This window comes from Microtus pennsylvanicus, chromosome 1 (assembly GCF_037038515.1).
Source record: "Microtus pennsylvanicus isolate mMicPen1 chromosome 1, mMicPen1.hap1, whole genome shotgun sequence".
NCBI classification, from domain to species: Eukaryota; Metazoa; Chordata; class Mammalia; order Rodentia; family Cricetidae; genus Microtus; species Microtus pennsylvanicus.
This window is the reverse complement of record NC_134579.1, coordinates 100197851-100212339: the sequence shown is the minus strand read 5'-3', so window position 1 is coordinate 100212339 and position 14489 is coordinate 100197851. Positions and strand designations below refer to the sequence as shown.

Here is a 14489-nt window from a genome sequence, read left to right as displayed (position 1 = left end):
ATCAGTAGATGTGGTGTCATCAGGTTTGGAGGTGGTGGTCTCAGTAGGTGTGGTGTCATCAGGTTTGGAGGTGGTGACATCAGTAGATGTGGTGTCATCAAGTTTGGAGGTGGTGACATCAGTAGATGTGGTGTCATCAAGTTTGGAGGTGGTGACATCAGTAGATGTGGTGTCATCAGGTTTGGAGGTGGTGACATCAGTAGATGTGGTGTCATCAGGTTTGGAGGTGGTGACATCAGTAGATGTGGTGCCATCAGGAGAGGTCGTGACATCAGAAGAGGTGGTGAGGTCTGAAGTGGTGCTGGTGTCAGATGTGGGGGAGACATCAGGAGAGGTCGTTACCTCAGGAGAGGTGCTGACATCAGTTGAAGTTGTGTCGTCAGGAGTGGTGATGGTCTCAGGAGAGGAGTTGATGTCAATAGAGGTGTTGTCTTCAGGTTTGGAAGTGGTCCCAGGAGAGGTTGTGACATCAGTAGATTTTGCGTATTTAGCATTCATGTTCATATCTGAGTAGGTGGTGTTTGCAGGAGTGTTCGATGTCTCAGATATGGTGGTGTTATTATAAGTGGTGGTATTGGTCTCCCGTTTTTTTCGAAATGTTCTCTCTGTAATGTGAATTTGAGATTTTTAATGCAATATTATTCTACACAGTAACAGATTTGGAACTATTCTATCCTTATGTTTGAATTTTTCTATTCCTTGTTTGTTTTTCCTTCAATGGTCACTTGAATATATGTCATACTTTTGTTCTCTTATATTCACGTAGAATTTTGTTGTGTCATTGCGTCTTTTTTGAGGTTTATGTTCTTTTTTTTTTATTTGTGTTGTTTCTTCAATGTCACACTTTTTTCTTGTCCTTGCACCGGTATCATATGATTCTCTCGTGTCTATGTGGCTTTGTTTTTCAGTCTCTAATTGTTTTTCTCAGCTGTCACATTCACCATTACTGAACTTCTCTTTTTGTAAAAATGAGGCCTTTTTTCTGTTATTGTCACGTCCTTAGTTTAATATGTGAATTCTCATTTTCCACAGCAATGTTTTTTTTTTCCTCTGCCTGTTCACCTGATATTTTGTGGTGGTGTTGTTTTATATGCCTGACCTTTTTCTTGAAATTTGAGGACCCCTTGGCAGAGGTTGCCCTTTTTCTCCTCGGTCCCATTGATTAATCGCTGGTTGTTTTCCTGGCTGCAAACCCTCCATAGTCTCCCCTCTCACTCCATCCAAGTTCCACTTGGTCCCTTCCTCCCTCCATGGCTGTTTCTCTTTCCATTGCCTCCTCTGTCCTTTCTGCTCTGCATGGGTCCAGCATTCACAGTCCATAAGCTGAGATCTCTTTTGATCCCGTCTCGGTTATTCCATGTTTTGCAGCATGGGACTCCTTCCCCATGTCTATGCATTGGCCTTGCCACTTCTGTGTTCCTGGTTCATTTTTTTTCAAGTTTTTACATTAGAATTGTTTGGGAGAAGGAACTTTGATAGGGAAAATGCCTGTATCAGGTTGTATGTGGTAGGCAAGTGTGTGGCCCTTTCTTCCCTCTTTACCCTTTTTTCTTTTTTCCTTTTTTTTTAAATTGAAGCAGGGTCTTACTAAGTAACTCTGGTTGGACTGGAACTCACAGAAATCCACCTGCTTTGGTTTTCCAAGTGTTGTGATTAAAGAAAATGTTCCTTAGGAGTGTAATCCTGGGTAGCATCTCCTCCAGACCCCCTGCTTCCCTATTGCTGCTGTGGCTTCCCCAGGTGACTATGTTAGAATGAGGGCCCCACCCCCGTGTTTGAAGACTTGTTCTCAGAAGTGGTCACAGTCAGTGGAACTGTTTGGGAAGGATCCAGAGGTGTGGCCTTGTTGGCAGAGGTGTGTCACTGGGGGTGGGCTTTGAGGTTTCCAAAGACACACACCCATCCCAGAGAGTGTCTCTGCCGTGTGGATATGCCTCAAGATGTGACCTCTCAACCACTGATCCAGTGCCATGTCTGCCTGCCTCTGTCGTGCTCCCTATGATGACAGGCATGAATTCTAACCATCTGGCCCCAAGAGCTACATATTAAATTCTTTCTTTATAAGTAAGTCAGACAGATGACCGGAAGTGTAAGCCTAATAAATCTTTTCCTCCCCAAGTTGCTGCTGGCTGTGGTGTGTATCACAGCAGCAGAAAGAGAACTAAGATACCTGCGCGGTCGGCCGGCATCCTCTGGCACTGAGTCGTCTGGCTGTCTTCTTGGGGGCTGCATCCTCCTCCATCCCACACACCTCTGCTTCCGGCAATCTCTGAAAGAGGACAGGGCTGTTGGTCTCCCTGAATCACTGACCTCCTTTCTCTTCTGAGTCCTCCCTGCTTCACTACCTCTGAGCTCTTACTTCCTGCTCCATAAAATGTTAACCCCTGGGACCAGTGAGTCAGGAATTAACCACGGAGCTTGTTCACCACCGAAGCCCACCTAGAACAAAGTCTTAATTTATGGGTCACCCAAAATTGACTGCGTGGTTCTAAACAAGCAACGACCAAATCTCTACTCAAAACCCAAACTGTAAGAACCCTGAAATATTTGTGGCGACTCACTCCTGTGTTGCATCTTGCAACTGCACTGAAGCCTTGGGTGTGAACGCAGACCTCTCTGTGCTGGACGTGCTGTGGTCTACGTATCAGCGACAAACCTGCCCGCAACCCCTCAGCCCCAGTTCACTGCTGGTCTATCTTATACATTGTAGCATGTTTACTCTATGTTCAGAGTTTTATGTTCTTGGAACTCGGAGAGCTGTCTCGGGTGGTAAAAGTGCCACCACACAAGCATGAGGACTTCAGTTTAAATCTCCAGTATCAACAGGAAGAACTGAGCACAGCGGGGTGTGCCTGTCATCACAGCCCAGATCCCTGGGGCTTGCTTGCCAGCCAATCCAACCAAATTGGCAAGTTCCAGACTCAACAAGAGACTGTCTCAAAACTACGGTGGAAGCCAGGCATGGAGGTTTATACCTTTAATTGTAGCAGAGGCAGGGGATTAAACAGAGGTGGATCTGAGTTCAAAGCCCAGTAAAAAGCTGAGAGAGAGAGAGAGAGAGAGAGAGAGAGAGAGAGAGAGAGAGAGGAAAGAGAGAGAGAGCAACCAAGAAAGAAGCCCAGCACCTTTTCACCTACATGTGCGCGTACATGGGTACACATAATCATATTCACAAACACACAGAAAAAATGCTTTGCATTCTTGGGGAAAATAATGGCTCTTATTTATGGAATGCAAAGATTTAATATTTCTCTACTAAACTAGTATCAAGTTAGCATATTTTTAAATTGTATCAGACAAACAAACACACCCATCTCATTGGTATATAAATTTGCTTTCACTTTCAGTAAACGGTAAAACTATCTATCCATATAGATAATTGTTTTAGAGTCAATTTCTTTATGATTTGCTATGAGTTAATGTTTGATCTGTAGATCTATTTTATACACCTGTATGTCCTGGGCTCTCTAAAAAAAATTAAAGAGCAACAACAAAATAAAGCTTATGCAAATATAATTCAAGGAGACGGGCCAGGTTTCACCCCAAGCAGGCAGTGGAACTTGATAGCTTTAGCCATGACATTTAGAGTCGTGAAGGATGCCAGAGTAAAGGGAATGGGACTCTTCCTCTGAGGTCAAGGGAAGCTGCTGAGATCTGGTGTGTGGAGAGGCCAGTGTGTGAAGCTGTGAGGACGAAGCTTGCACGGAGTTGGAGACCCCACTATGTTGGAGGTGTCAGAGCTGTGGGAAGTTCACCAAGGAGAGCTGCAGACAGGGCTTGGAACCAGCCAAAGAGCACAGTAATAGAAAAAGTATTGAGACACCCCCAGACACGCAGAGCAATGCAAAAGATAGGAAAATGATTTTTCTTGTGTGTGCACATGCGTGTGTGTGTGTGTGTGTGTAAGCGCACATATGTGTGCAGTGCACATGCACATGGAGGCCGAGGTTACAGTGTCATCTTGTGGGAACCATTCACTTTATTTGTTGAGACAGGGTCTCCTGAAACTCGCTGTTTGGCTAGGCTGATTGACCAGGAAGCCCTGGGACCCTGCCTGTCTCTGCATCCTCTGGCGGGGGTTACAGAGGTTCACAGCCATATAGCTTTTCCATGGGTGCTAGCATTGAACTCAGGTTCTCATGTTTATGTCGCAAGTACTTTACATGGCTCTGTTTGCTTCCCCTCCCCTGAAAGTGATGTTTCAGTATACTGGGTACCAGACAGAAAAGGACAACAGTTCCTGGGAGATGTGGAGAGAACCTACAGTCACCTCAGCTTATTGGCCTGACAGGATTTTCTGGAAGCAATGAGGAGAAGTGAATACAGGTGGAGGCATGGAGTCTCCCTGAGTTGGGGAGATGCTGTGCTGTAGCCACGGGAGACGGTGGCCCCTAGAGTTTGTGATGCAAGTTTCATGAGCAGAGTGTGCGCTCTGGCTAGTTTTATGTGAGCTTGACACAGGCTAGAGTCACTGCGAAAGAGGAAGCCTCAGTCGGGAAAACAGCTCTATAACAGTGGTTCTCAATCTTCAGATTGCTGTGACCCTTTAATACAGTTCCTCAGGTTGTGGTGACCCCAACTACAAAATTATCATTGCTACTTCAAAACTGTAATATTACTACTGTTTTGAATCTTGCTGTAAATATCTGTGACCCCTGTGAAAGGGTCTTTTGACCCCCTAAGGGGTCGTGGCTCACAGGTTGAGAACTGCTCTCTACAAGATCAGGCTGAAGGCAAGCCTATAGGGCATCTTCTCAATTTGTGATTCTTGGGGGAGGGCCTGACCCATTTTTGGGTGGAGCCATGCCTAGGCTAGTGGTCCTGAGCTCCATAAGAAATGAGTCTGAGTAAGTCATGGGGAGCAAGCCAGTAAGCAGTACCCTTCCTGGCCTCTGCATCAGCTCTTGTCTCCAGGTTGCTGCCCTGCTTCAGTTCCTATCCTGACTACCTTCCTCAAGGGACAGTGATCTGGAATTGTAAGCCAAATAAATCTTTTCCTCCCCAAGTTGCTTTGGTTATGGGGCTTTATCACGGCAAGAGAAATCGTGACTAGGACAGAGAGATACATAGTAACCCTGACTAGGACAGACAGATACATGGTAACCCTGGCTAGGACAGACAGATACATAGTAACCCTGACTAGGACAGACAGATACATGGTAACCATGGCTAGGACAGACAGATACATAGTAACCCTGACTAGGACAGACAGATACATAGTAACCCCGATTAGGACAGACAGATACATAGTAACCCCGACTAGGACAGACAGATACATAGTAACCCCGATTAGGACAGACAGATACATGGTAACCCCAGCTAGGACAGAGAGATACACAGTAACCCTGACTAGGACAGAGCGATGCATGGAGATTGCAGAGGTGAACACTGGCTTCTGTGGTTAGTGCTAGTTAGTGTGCAACCTTGAAAAAAGTCCTTGAGGGCAGAGGACAGTGTAGGAAAAGATGAGAAGCTCATGCTCATTGTCACACAGGGAACAGGGCTGCTCCCATGGGCCAGGCTGGAGAAGCCTGCAGCCCACAGGGCACTGAAGGAAGGACACGTGAGGACTTTGCTTCACTAATAGGAAATGGCAGCAGGGCCTAGTGACTTGGAACTCCAACCCTCAATAAACAAGAGGCTGAGGCAGGAGGATCATAAGTTTGAGGCTAGCCTGGGCAACTTAATAAGACCCTGTCAGAAAATAAAGGGCTAGAAGGGTTTGGGGAAGCAGAATGGGAGTGGGGGAGCATGGTTCTCAGCACCTGCTTAGAACCCCCCAGTGAGGGGCTGTGGTGTGGCTCAGGGAAAGAGTGTGCTAAGGCCCCCAGGGTTCAGTCTCCATCACTGCACAGAAAAGTTATTCATTATGATAATTCTTTTGGGCAGCTTTAAACAGCATAATACATAAATAATTTGAATTCAAGAAAAATAAGGGAACAAAATATACATCAAAAATAATGTCCCCCAAATAGCAAACACAAAATAATTCTAAATTCACTCACTGAAGAAGTTCAACTCCCTCCCAACACAAAACACACAAAAAAAGCGTCCACAATGTTCCTATTCCATCCACAGTATAACTGTTAAAGGGAATTTCATCAGCAACTGTCTTCAGTACATTTCACAGCTTAGATGAAACGAACAGATTCCCCGAAAGACAAACTCACTCACACAGATTAGGGGCCAGCAAGATGGCCCATCACATAAAAGTGATTGCCTCCAAACCTTACGATCTGAGTTCAATTCCCTGCATCCCAGCCCTTGGGAGGTGGCAATAAGGGGATCTTAAGTTCAAGGTGAACCTTGAGTATGTGGTGAGTTTGAGGTCAGGTGAGAGTCCCCAGGCCCATCAGCTCAGGACTGTGAACTTACTGAGGTCTCTCAGTTCAGAGGATGCTGCTGGACACTTCAAGGGTAATGGAAAAAGCACCACGAGGAAGGACAAGGTGGCTCCCAGAACTAATTGTTTTTATTTTATAGCAGAGATGGACCAAAGGTTCAGGCTCACACCAGATTTTTCTAGAACCACCCAGTGTGTCCCTGCCTGACACCTACAGGGAAGCTGTGTCAGATACAGGAGTCCAAGGGTTCACGTCCAGTCATCCCTGAACCATCCTCAGTAGCCTTGACCCCGCTGACTCCTAAGTAGCGGGAAGTGCACAAGGAAGTGCCAACTGGTGGGGCAAAGGGGACAGGGATGATGGAGGAGGGAGAGTGGGCCAGGCCATGGACAGGCTCGGGAGGAGGGGGTGCAGAAGGACCAACCACGATGGACACCACGCTGTCAGTCTCTACAGGTGGCTTCTCTAGAGATTTCCACATTGATTCTCTCTCTCTCTCTCTCTCTCTCTCTCTCTCTCTCTGTGTGTGTGTGTGTGTGTGTGTGTGTGTGTGTGTGTGTGTGTGTGTGTTGTGGAGGCCAGAGGACAAACTTGACTGTCATTCCTCAGGTGCCGTGCCCCCCCTTTTATTTTTGAAACAGGGACTCCCACCGGTCTGACATACCAAGTAGGCTAGACTGGCTAGTCAGCAAACCCCCCTGGGGTCTTCCTGTCTCCTGATTATAAAGGTGCACCACCAAGTCTGATTGTTCTTTTAAAAATGCATGTATTCTCCTAAGGTGTTATCTTTCTGTGTATGTGGCCTTGACCGCCACTGTGAGTCCAAGGGTGTCCAGTACCCGGGGAGGCCAGAAGAGGGCAGTGTAACCCCTCGCACCCTGAGTTTCAGGTGGTTGTGAGCCTCCCAATGTGGGTGCTCTTGTCCACTGATTTCTCTCCAGCCCCCTCCCCGACTTTTCCCCGTGGGTCCCTGGAAGCTGACTTTGGTCTCTGTGCTTGCCTTCCCTGACTCAGCTATCTCCCCAGCCTGGTTTTGCTTTGTTTCTTTGTTATGTTTTTGGGGTTTTTTTCTAATGAAGTCACCTTATTATAATGGACTCACAAATAAAAACATCACAGAGCCAGTTTAAGGAAGTTACTCAAACATCTGCCAGGTCCAAGGGCTATGTATCTCAGTGAACATCTGTACTTGTCCGAGTGGCCATTCTGAAGCCTTGGAACTTTATGCTTTCACGGTCAATTACATTTTTCTGCACCTATCCAGCGCACACACACACACACACACACACACACACACACACACACACACTATAACAGAGTTGAAACTGGGAAAAACAAACTTTGTAATGCCCACACTTACAGTTGTTGACATATATGCATATGCACAACATGAAATATTACTCAGTTGTAAAGAACAAGAGATTCATGGGATTTGCAGGAAACTGGGTAGACTTGAATGGTATAATAATAAGCAAGCTCAGAAACACACACACACACATGCATACACATATATATGCACAAGCACACACACAAACATACAGACATGCACACACACTCATGCACACTCTTCCTCATCTACAGGTCCTCACCCATAAGGCACAGAGGTAACCATGTAGACAGGCACAAGCCCTGCCTTTATTCCCGTTTGGTTGGACTGTCTATTTTTGTTTGTTGTCTTACTAGGTAGGCAAGGCTGGCCTCCAATTTGCTGTCCTCCTGCCTCAGACTTCCCAATGGTTACAAACCAGCTAGTTCTGCTTTTAGGGTTGTTCTCTTGGTTTGGTTTTCACGTTTAATTTTGACCAACTGTTGAGAAATAGATTGCTCAGGCTGAGGCTAAAAGAGATCTTTTAGAAGGTAAGAGCTGCAGGAGAGAACCAAGCAGACAAAGTATATGGCTGGGACAAGACATGGACATGAATGACAAGAACGACTGAGGTCCCTTCTGCCTTTCTCCACCACCAGCTCCCCTCCCCGATGTCTGTCCTTCCTTCCTTCCTTCCTCCCTCCCTCCCTCCCTCCCTCCCTCCCTCCCTCCCTCCCCCCTTCCTTCCTTCCTCCCTCCCTCCCTCCCTTCCTTCCTTTTTCTTTCTTTTTCTTTTTTTTGTTCTTTCTTTTATATTATTACTTTTTTGAGACTGGGTTTCTTTGTGTAGTCCTGGCTGTCCTGGAACCCACTTGTTACACCAGGCTGACCACGAAAAGAGATCCACCTGCCTCTGCCTCCTGAGTGCTGGGATTGAAGGCGTGCGCCACTGTGCTTGCCTCCTCAATGTTATTTCTGGCTAACTGCAATTAATTTAATCTTTATTAATCTATTTATGACTTATTTATTTATTTGGGGGTGGTCTCATGTGCTGCCGCGTGGGTGAAAGTCAAAAGACAACTTTCAGGAGTTGGTTCCCTCTTCCCATCTTGTGGGACCCAGGGACCGAAGCCAGGTCATCAGGCTTGAGCAAGCGCCTCTTCTTGTTGAGCCACCTCACTGGCCCAGCAATTGCTATTGTAAAGAAAGCCCTTGAGCTGGGGCTACAGCTCAATGGTAGAATACTTGCCTAAGTAGCAGGAGGCCCTGAGTTGGGACCCCAGCACCACAGGAGAAAGAAAAGGAAAGAAGGGAGGGAGGAAGGGAGGAAAAAAAGAAGGAAAAGGGAGGAGGAGACAGGGGAAGAAGAGTTGCTTTGTTTTGTTTTTCTGTGGCAACCTTATTTGACAGTAGTCTTTGCAAAGTATTGTGTCAAACTGAGGTCATTCACACGATGCCCTATCCAGCACCACCAGTGTCCGTATACATGGGAAGATCTGGACCTAACACAGCTGTGTACTTGTGGAGAATATCATGGGGACTAAGAAAGCAGATGAGGGCCCCAAAACACCAGAGATTCATCAGCAGCCACCAGGGTCTCGGGGACAGACCCTTGCAGAGGGACTTCTAAATGCGTGAGGCGGGCTTGTGAGGTGGCTGGAGGAGAAAGACATTGGTGCCTAACATGATGGCCTATGTTTTATCCCTGGACCTCAAATGGTGGAAGGCCAGAGCTGATTTCTCCAAGCTGTCTTCCTCCCACCCCCTCAACACACACAAAGTCAATTAAAACAACAGCAACAACGAAGATGGACACCTTGCTTGACCCCCCTAGCCAAAAATGTGAGATGAGAACTCTGCCATTCTAAGCTACCCAGGTGGTGGGTTGTTGCTATGACAACCAGGGAGTGGGACAGTGATGGAAATAAAGGATGGATCATATACCTGGGACCGGTGAAATGTGGTGGGTGAGAAGTCATTTGTGAACAGGAGTCATCATGGGGGTGACTAAGAGGGTAACGGCTAAGGCTAAACAGTTGTGGGCAAGCCCAGAGGACACCGTGTCTCATTAGTATGTCACGTACACAGCTATAGGAGAAGATAAGAGGGCATCTTCCCGGCAGGGCTAATCTGAGATCATCGAATTATTTCTGTAGCTACACCCTATCCTGCCATAGCCAAGTCCAGTGGCCTTGAAGAGGTGTAGTGCCCCGGGTCCCCGGGTAAAGAACACAGAAGAACCCAAACACTAATGGACTTTGATTGGGATCCTGGAGATCTAGCCCCAAGGCGGAGGGGGTCTATAGAATTCAGCAGAGCAGAGAGAATCTGGAAGCTCCATTCTACAGAGGGGGAAGTCGAGGCTAGAGATGGATGGGTCATAGCATAGCGGGTAGACCAAGGTGGGGTGAGAAGGAAGTGGAGAGAGGGAAAAGAGAGGTAGAGGGAGAGAGAGAGAGAGGGAGAGAGAGAGGGAGGGAGAGAGAGAGAGAGAGGGAGAGGGAGAGAGGGGGGGCGGGCGGGTGGAGAGATGGTAGGGAGCTGGGAAACTCCTGCCCTACTGGGACCCGACAGGAGCTTAAATGCTACCCCCATAAGAACGGCCCTCTCCTGTGTTGCCCTCTGTCCTCCGTGACAAGTTCTCACTAGAGAAGACCTGGTAGGGGCCATGGCCTAGGGGGCAGTGAGTTCCAAGGCAAGACAAAGTCCTTTACGATGAAAGCATCTTGTCCCTCTTGACTGAAGGACCTTTTCTATCCCCTTGACCCTCCCAAGGAGCCATAAAGTTGGGAGAGAAAGGAAAGAAGTTGGGATCTGTGTGGTTTGTTTCTGCCTCAGTTTCCCTTCCTTCTCTGAGACCAGACAAAGGGGCAGACTGGCTGATCCACTCTCATTTCTTGCTCCTCTGAGCCTGGTTCCCAGGGCCAAGGAGTCCTAAACAACTGAATTAAATGGATCCTTAGAAATCCCAACACCCCCCACCCAGGGGACTGGAGAGATGGCTCCGGGGTGTTCTGTCAGGAATGAGTTCAGATTCAAGCCCACATCTGGGCAGTTCACAAACACCTGTAACTCTAGCTCAAGGTATCCAACATTCCCTGTGGTCTCTTGGGGCACCCACATACACATACATGAAATGAGTTTAAAAATAAGAAATCCCAGCCCAGGACTTCACACATGCTAAACAGACGCTCTACCATAGCAGCCTGGCCCCCGGCTGGGCCTTATGTGCGGCACTCTACTGATGAGTCACCTAGTCCCTTGCTAGAGAATTCTAGGCAAGTGCAGTTCCCCCTTTTTTGTTTTATTTTATTTTATTTATGCTTTTTCCCCCTGAGATAGTAGCCCTGGCTGGCATGGAACTTACTCTGTAGACCAGGCTGGCCTCGAACTCACAGAGATCTGCCTGTGTCTGCCTCCTGAGTGCTGGGATTAAAGGTGTTTGCTACCATAATGCCCGGTTTCCCAGTACTTTTTGTTTATTTGATTGATTGATTTGTTTTAGGCAGGGTCTCTCTAAGTAAGCTTGGCTGGCCTGGAACTCACTATTGTAGACCAGGATGGCCTTAAACTCATATAGAAATATCTGTCTCTGCCTCCCAAGTCCTAATGCCTCATGCCACCCTATGGGGCTCCCCGTCCCATTTTTACTTTTTGTTCTGAGATAGGCTCTCACTAAGTTGCTGAGGCTGGCCTTGAACTCACTCTGCGGCAGATCTTTTTTTTTCCTTTTTTTAATTAATTAATTTATTTATTAAAGATTTCTGTCTCTTCCCCGTCACCACCTCCCATTTCCCTCCCCCTCCCCCAATTAAGTCTCCCGCCAGCCCGAAAAGCAATCAGGGTTCCCTGTCCTGTGGGAAGTCCAAGGAACCCCCACCTCCATCCAGGTCTAGTAAGTTGAGCATCCAAACTGCCTAGGCTCCCACAAAGCCAGTGCGTGCAGTAGGATCAGAAACCCATTGCCATTGTTCTTGAGTTCTCAGTAGTCCTCATTGTCCGCTATGTTCAGAGAGTCCGGATTTATCCCAGGCTTTTCCAGACCCAGGCCAGCTGGCCTTGGTGAGTTCCCAACAGAACATCCCCATTGTCTCAGTGTGTGGGTGCACCCCTCGCGGTCCTGAGTTCCATGCTCGTGCTCTCTCTCCTTCTGCTCCTGATTTGGACCTTGAGATTTCAGTCCTGTGCTCCAATTTGGGTCTCTGTCTCTGTCTCCTTTCATCGCTTGCTGAAGGTTAATATTCAGGAGGATGCCTATATGTTTTTCTTTGGGTTCTCCTTATTTAGCAGATCTTAAACTTTCAATCTTTCCCAGGTGATGGGATGGCAGGCTTTCCCCACCCGAATGAACCAACCCTTGTCTTTCCAGAGGAACAAACAGACCAGAGAGGAGTTGAGCAGATGTCCGACACCATTAGTACACGAGAAAGTTAGACTCTGTGGTTCCTTACATCCCATCTTGCTGTGGTCCTGTAGCTTCCTTGGCTAGTAAGGCAGGAGAGGAAGGGACACACACACACGCACGTGCATGCACACACACCCCCCCCCACACGTACACACACGTGCACGCATGCCAGGACAGAGTTTAGAGAAGGCAGAACAAGACAGCAGTTGTTGTATGTTATGTGAAGGTAACCCTGCCAAGCCTGCCATCCCAGCCTTGGGAGGCTGAGGCAGGAGAATCCGAATGATTACATGGTTAAGTTTTAGGTCAGCCTAGCCTATAGCATGGCAAGACTGTCTTTCCCCCTCTCCTCACACACAAAGATGGGAGATAAGAGCACCCGGATAGGCACACTGAGATAAACGCAGGCTTTATTTAACATGGCTGGGTGTCTACCTGCACGGAAGGGAGGATTCTGTTTAATCCCAGCGGCCACTCAACTGACACCTGTTACTGTCGCTCCCTGGAATGGTGGCCGCTCAGAGAGACAAACTGGTCTTTCCCCAAAGCTCTTTAGGGGACAGGAAAGAAGCCTCAAGCTGAGCATCAAGTAGAAGATGTCTCGGTTGCTTTTGATGGAGGAGTTAGCTCTGCCCTGGAGCCTGGCAGCTCAGGGATGTGAGCTTGTGGGAAAGGGGCCCAGGACAGTGGGGCTGGGGAGCTACTCACCCTCTGCGGAAGCAGTAAACTGAGGCAGGAACTGGAGGATGAGTGTCAGCAGGCAGAGCGCCACAGTCTGCCTTGTCCTCGGCGACATCGTTGGAGGTCTGGCTAGTGTATGGTGAAATGAACGCGAGCCAGGGAACCCCAGAAATAAAAGCAGCCAAGAGACCTTTGACCTCTGAGATACTGAGGGCGGGGGGGGGGGTCAGGTGAATAGGAGTCAACCTGACAGCTTCCCGTATGACGAGGGGGTGGCGACTGGCTATTCTGGCTGGGCCAAAGAGCAAAGGGAGCGGTTCCCTTTCTTGGCCAGACAAGCACATAGGTGTTCGGGTAGGTAATGAGATTCATCACCCCAGTGAGGGGTGGTGTGGGGAGTAGTGCTCCTGGCCACCCCACAGAGACGCACGATAGAGCCCAGATCTGAGCAAGAAAGGGAAATATCCTGGATTTGTCCACCATCCCTGAAGCCGTCCCTCTTTCTGTTCTATAGGTACCCCAGAACATGGGGTTCAAGTTATGACACCCTGAGATGATCAGAAGTTCACGTGTGTGTGTATGTGTGTGTGCATAAATATACACATTATATATGTATATATATATTATATGTAATGTCTTGGCTGCAATTTTCCCTCCCTCCTCTCCTCCTAGTTCTTCCCCCTATGCCTCCTCTGTTCCCACCCCCCTAATCTGTTTCCTCTCCATTTCTGTTTAGGAAGGGACAGGTCTCATGAGTAGCAACACAACATGGCATATAAAGTTGTGGCAAGACTAAGCACCTCCCCATGTACTTAGGATAGACAAGGTGACCCAGTATGAGGAGTAGGGTCCCAGAAGCCTGTAAAAGAGTCGAGACAGGCCCTATTCTCACTGTTAGGGGTTCCACAAGAGGACCAAGCTACACAGCTATCACATGTATGCAGAGGGCCTAGGTCAGTCTCATGCAGGCTCCCCGGTTGTCAGTTCAGTCTCTGTGATCCCCTAGGAACCCAGGTTAATTGATTCTGTGAGTTTTCTTGTGGTGTCCTTGACCCCTCTGGCTCTTACAATCCTTTCTCCCCTTCTTCTGTAGGATCTCCAAACTCTGCCTAATGTTTGGCTGTGGGTTTGCTTCTGTTTCCATCGGCTGGTGGACAGTTGGGCTAGGTATCAATCCGGCCAGATGATGGCCAGTTCAGGCTACCTATCCATCTTTGCTAGGAGTCTTAACTGGGGCCATCCTTGTAGATTCCTGGGAGTTTAAATTCCTTGTGCCAGGTTTTTACCTGATCCTGAAAAGCCCCCACTTCCAGTAGTCTCTTTCAGTTCTCCCCCCTCTGTCGATCAGGAATTCTTTTTTTTTTTTTTTTTTTTTTTGGTTTTTCGAGACAGGGTTTCTCTGTGGTTTTGGAGCCTGTCCTGGAACTAGCTCTGTATACCAGGCTGGTCTCGAACTCACAGAGATCCGCCTGCCTCTGCCTCCCGAGTGCTGGGATTAAAGGAGTGTGCCACCACCGCCCAGCTGGATCAGGAATTCTTAAGTGTGTGAATTAAGAGGTAAGCAAGGCCCCCTCGCCATCTTCATGGCCACCTGGAGTGACCTTGTCCACCCTCAGGGTCGTGGAACCAAGCACTTAGTCCTCAGCCTTCTGGAGGTTCCCACCGCTTTGCTCTGGGACCTGAGGCATTCTGTGCCCAAGGCCTGGCCCTGGGTTTGTCTGTCCTCAGTGACCTCTGGCAGAGATGGGCCTAG

At 48.1% G+C, this 14489-nt stretch overlaps 1 long non-coding RNA gene across 1 annotated transcript; it reads right to left on the bottom strand.

Moving 5' to 3' along the window:
* Window positions 1-502: 502 nt before the first annotated feature.
* Window positions 503-12918, bottom strand: LOC142852061 (uncharacterized). Its single transcript, XR_012910914.1, has 3 exons — window positions 12764-12918; window positions 2171-2269; window positions 503-605 (listed from the first exon to the last, which is right to left on the bottom strand). It is a non-coding gene; the product is annotated as an uncharacterized LOC142852061 (long non-coding RNA).
* Between the last annotated feature and the right edge of the window lie 1571 nt (window positions 12919-14489).